Source organism: Atta colombica, unplaced genomic scaffold (genome assembly GCF_001594045.1).
Source record: "Atta colombica isolate Treedump-2 unplaced genomic scaffold, Acol1.0 scaffold109, whole genome shotgun sequence".
In the NCBI taxonomy this organism is placed as follows: Eukaryota; Metazoa; Arthropoda; class Insecta; order Hymenoptera; family Formicidae; genus Atta; species Atta colombica.
Genome location: NW_017259194.1, coordinates 456,924 through 462,739, shown reverse-complemented (window position 1 = coordinate 462,739; position 5,816 = coordinate 456,924). Strand labels below are relative to the sequence as shown.

The window sequence follows — 5,816 nt, the reverse complement described above, 5'->3', positions numbered from 1 at the left end:
TATTAGCACAAAAGTTCCAAACGATTAGAACAAACTTTTTTAGAGTCTCGTAAGAAGATGCCAAATGTACGATAAGACAGACAATTAATATAATTAATTAGAAACAATTAATCTTTCAACTTAATACGATATAGATTTTTTTCATAAAAATACTTTGTGTACAATATATAAGTTACTGTTTATATTATATAATATGTGAAGCAATATTCACGCTGTATAAAAGCGACTAATACGTTGTAAAATGCGGGTTGTGTCAAGCCAAACCAGGGGCCCTGGTTAAAATCAATAGTCTCCGACACTTCCTGCCTATATGTTTCAAATTCGCCGGCACGATTCGACACGATGGTTGTAACTTGTAAGTGAAAATCCCTTATCGCGAATATCTTCTTACGATTAGACTGTGAGCAGCAATTTGGCGTGTCAGAACCTGCTATACTCTCTCTCTCTCTCTCTCTCTCTCTCTCTCTCTCTCTCTCTCTCTCTCTCTCTCTCTCTCTCTCTTTCTTTCTCTTCATCTCTCAAGGTCTCTCACAAAGTATGAGAATAGGATTCCTCTTTTAGACGCGAGAATGCAGATAGATCGATCCCAACAAATGTCCGTTATTTTCTTGCAATATCTATGCGACATGTTGTTTCCTTTGTTAATGAGGAGAAGCTAATGGGAACTATTTTTAGAAACTGTAACTCGCATCTAATTTAATTCACATCACTCATTTAATTTAATTGAAAGTGTAATGCCAAACGCGATTTTTCATGTACGAAAGATGCTTATTTAGGTCGCAAAAAATTATAATTAAAAGCTCTATAATAAAAAAAAAATTTATAGAGGTATCTTTTATTTTTATAAGAAATGAAAAATGTTCTCTACGTCTACCGGTAATTTTAAACAATTGCGATGCAGGTTGACTCGACAAACAGTGTGAGACACACGCGGCGGCCAAACTAAGATATTATACAATCATTTGATGTATTTAATGTTTTGCATTCAAAAAGAGTATCAAACATTAAAAACTTATAAACTAAAAATGTATGATTAAGAAACTTTTTTCTATCCTTAAAGATTCTTTATCGTTAAACATGATAAATGTGATTTGTTATAAGGAACACACAGTGAGTGCAAAAATATTCGTATAAGGAAATTTATTATAAAAAAGTTTTATTTGTAGAAAATAAACATTAATTAGCAATTTTATACAATGAACACATTCTGTTCTAACATAAACAAAATTCGTCTGTGTTTCTGATTTTAGAAGCTAAATTTCTTGGTTGTACGCATTACTTTTTGAGCATCTAAACAATGTAATTTTTTAATTTTTGCTTATTTTTCAGATTACACATTTTCTATAATTAATACACATCTTTTTGGTATATATAATTTTTTAAGAAATATACAATCTATTTTATTCTTTATAAATAAATTGTTAATTACTCAGTAAGAAATGATCATCAATTAAAATTACGTTGAATCGTCAAATTGATGTTGAAATCATTGTATCGCTATCGATTCGACTCTATCAGTTCGATTACTCATTTGTCGCTGGATAATATTTATTTTTTGAAAATAAAGTTTTTTTAAAAAACATTTTCTCTGTACGAATACTTTTTGCACTCACTGTATATAAGTATACAATAATATCTAAATTTCACAAAAAATTATGAATAGGATAATAATAATAATAATAATAATAATAATAATAATAATAATAATAATAATAATAATATTGTACATTAAAGTGCTTCTCAAGAAAAGTGGTCTAGTTCGTAAATCGTTTTTAATTTTTTCCAAATGTAACCACAGTACTTAACAAATATGTAGACACGCAGATTAATCTGCGTCTGGAAAAGAACTCAATAGTTACGCAAGGTAAACTGCTTCTTCTCAATTATCGTACGATTGACGCCTATCGAGTAATTACGTCATTTTTCTTAATGAGAGATACCGTATGCGGACACATGCGTGCATTTAATTCATGACTGCGCATGAAATGTACGAGAGCTCTCTTTGAGACGACATTGTTGTCCTTGGACCGTATCCCACGATCGTGTTTTTTCGTGTGCTACGTAAAACGATCACGCAAAGATGCACACGCGTAAAACTGGCATTGAATTGCTTAAACGCAAAATATTATCCAACGTTTCTCACATCTCATTTTAATGAGAAACCACAATAATCAAATTTATTTCTATTCTATATGTAGGCATACGCTTTGATTATTTCTTAACTGACACACGTTAAGAAGATTGCAATCGTTAATACATATATTGATCTTGTTTATATTACATCTATTACATCTATTAACATCATATTCTATGGGTTTTATGCGAAGAGAAGAACGATCCGCCTGTCTATTCTACATTCGTGTCGTAAATACATGCACAGGAAATGATTGAACATAAGTCACACCTGGCTTCCTCTATCACGGCATTTATGTTTGAGAATTGATGCCGGCAACCCGCGTTTCGATTGACCGACTTAGCGACCTAATCAAATTGAATTTTGCATAGTGCATCATCGTGAAAACGCAATGATGAACGATAAGAAGGGATTTTTAAGAAGGGATGAGATTGTTTCGATCAACAATAGCTAGATAAAACTCTAAAACTAGGCAAATAGCAACAAAAGGAAGCAGAGCAAGATAAGTAACTAGCAAAAATTGCCGTGAATAATAGTATACTACGACATGCTTCGAAAGCCATATATGTCAATCTTTTAATTTAGTCATACTATGTGTCGCATCGAAATCATGATAGCTTATCATACATCAATAATTGACTAATATAAATTGTATTAATTGATAATAACATTATAAATTGTACTAATTAATGGACTTGTAATCTTTTGATAGGAAGTGCTAGAATTTTTCAAGTGAAGAATTTTTTAGAATTTTTTTCAGAAAAAAAATTCTAATGATCGAGTAGTAAATCCGAGAATACAGAATACAATGTTTACATTCGATTTGGAATACAATATATTGATTGTATGAAAATAACAGAATATTATTTCGTAGAAATCAAATGACAACATTAAATGCTTAAATATGAGATGCAACACACTTATATCCTGCAAATAGCATAGCAGTTTATAAATTCACTATAAATTCTTACAAACAGTAATATTAAATAATAGATAGTTTACAAAGTATTATATTAATTATTATCTAATTAAACAATCGAATAAAAATCTTTTAATTTACTTTACCCGACGATTAATTTGGATTCTAATTTGGCAAACTGCTGTTAGTTTCTTATAATGCTCGGTAAAAATACTAATAATTATAATTACAAATTTCAACAGAATAAGTAGACTCTATACAGAGTGTTTCAAAATTCGCGCCCGCAAAGTACAAGATGTGATACTTTACTAAAAACAAACAACTTTTTCCTTTAACAAAACTGCATCCGATAAATAATTTTTATTTGTTAATTTCAACCTGCTCTCCTGCCAGAACTACTTGTTAGACGCAATTTTGCAAAAGAAAAAAGTTGTTTTTTTTTTAGCATAAAGTATCACATCTTGTACTTCGCGGGCACGAATTTTTAAATACTTTGTATATTTAATGATTAAAATGGTTATTATGTTATTGACTAATTAGGGGCAATAAAAATAACGTGTTCTCTGTTGAAATAAACGTGTAATAAAATATTATAAAAGTCCAACGCAGAATAGAAGAAATGCACAATGAATATTTTATTTGTTTAATTTTTATTTCTAATTTTTTTATTTCTTTAATATTTAATATATATTTATTTCTGCTATTTCCACAATATCTCTTTCATTGCGTGCCTTACACGAATAATACAATTAAATTAATAATATATATACATTTTCCATGTGATTGTACATCGAGTATATCGCGTCATTTTTTACGCATCGTCGCAAATCACGTCTTTGTTTATCCCGTATTCATTCGTACTCGCTCGTGAGAGATTGTAAAGATAAAAAAAATTGTCGAATGATTGGGGAACGTGTTGCTTAATTTCTAATCAACGACATTTTCGTCTCAACAGGAAGATTCTTCTCGTCGCGTTTCTTTCCGTCGAAAAGAATCACGCGGGCGCCAGAAATGTCTCCGGTTAATTTTTCATATTTTTACTCTCGCAAAAATCGGCATAATCCGAAACAATTCGCGGATTAGTAGAGGCTGTCTAGGCTGCGATTGAATAGCAGCCTAGATATACTACGATTTTTCGATCTGAAAACCGTCAATGCCGCAAACGTATTTTACCGGCGCGGCAGAGAGTTTTCCCGACATTAGGTCGGCGAGTCGAGTCGACGAACTATTGATTCGCAGAGCGCTGCGCCGACCCTGCGTCACTTCTGACCGCACCGTTCACCGCTTCTCAGTACCGTATGATTTTCCCTGTGCATTTTCCATCATGTCTTCTACTGTGTTATATTATCTATATTGCAAATCCTAAACACATTAAAAGTATTTCTGCTTGAGTTTTTCTATCAAAATCTATATAGATATAAAATCTGTATAGATTGAATTGAGGAACGTATCGATACAAATTTCCAAGTCCTTTATTCTTTTTCAACGAATCTTCATTATCTGTAATTATTTGCCGATCCTAACGAAGAAGAAAAACAATTGATAAGTATTGCATTCAAGATATGATGAGTTGGAGGTTTTAACTATTCCTAGAAATTAGAAAATTCTAAAGTTCCAATAAGACAATGCAGATTTTTCTAATAAATAATGTTAAATTAAATGTAGTTAGTGCTTGAATCTAACGGTATGACGATTGTTCCGTTTGCAGAATCAGTGAGAAAGAGGAAGAGAGAGAGAGAGAGAGAGAGAGAGAGAGAGAGAGAGAGAGAGAGAGAGAGAGAGAGCTTTCTACTTTCAATAGGTAGTAACTAGTACGTACTAATTAAAGACAAGAGGCTAAAATTGGAATTTAAATCTTTCATTAGCATCATCGAATTAAAATTAATCAATAAAAACAAAAATCTTTAAAGCTTTTCGATAATGCAAATGTAATAATAAGGTATATTCGTGTTGTCGAAAAGATCTAGAAATTTTTTTTTAATTCTAATTTTTTGATTCTTTACCTTTAACTTTACGTTTAGATTCGTTTTATTTAAAAAATGGATTACGAATCACAATAGGACACTAACCTTGCCACGAGACAACACTACTTTCATTTGTCACATTTTAGCTGAGATGTTACAATGGTCACGCTTTTTTTTTACGAATGTTCGTCACATTTTATATTTATTCCGATGCCACATAATAACTATTCAAGCTCGAACTATAGAGACTGCAACCTAACAATAGATTGTCGATATAGGCGTTACTTAATGACGACGCTTCTTTCTATTTTATCGTTTCTATTGACGTTGGCACATCATAGAAACGTGTCTAGTGTAGAGTGTAGGTATAGCTTCCGCAAATGATGCCCTACATTTTCTAAATCGGTGCCTCACAATGGTTATGTGTACACAAAATTGCAGCGTAAACATTATTTAACGCTTATCTTTCGTGTCAAGCGAGCATTTCTTATTTCTATGATGACTATCTCGTATACATATAATATATCCTTTAAAAACATTGTGTAATTCTGTAGGCTATTAAAAAAATTCAATGTATCATTAATGTGAGATGTAAAATTTAGATTTAGATCAAGATTTTCTATTTCGTAATTTTCATATACGACATACTTTTGAATATTTTTAAATTCTGACTCTTCATGCAATTTATATAGGTACATACGTATGTATAAATGATAAAAGATAATAAAATCATCGAATCGCCATAAAATCAACAGTATGAATTAGCTACAGACTTCGCTGTTTTAGTAGAGAATAATTT

General features: G+C 31.1%; 1 protein-coding gene across 9 annotated transcripts in view; it reads right to left on the bottom strand.

Annotated features, from left to right (window-relative positions):
* LOC108693465 (dihydropyrimidinase) overlaps positions 1-5,816 on the bottom strand; it is a 27,731-nt gene that overhangs the window by 19,423 nt on the left and 2,492 nt on the right. The window lies entirely within an intron of this gene.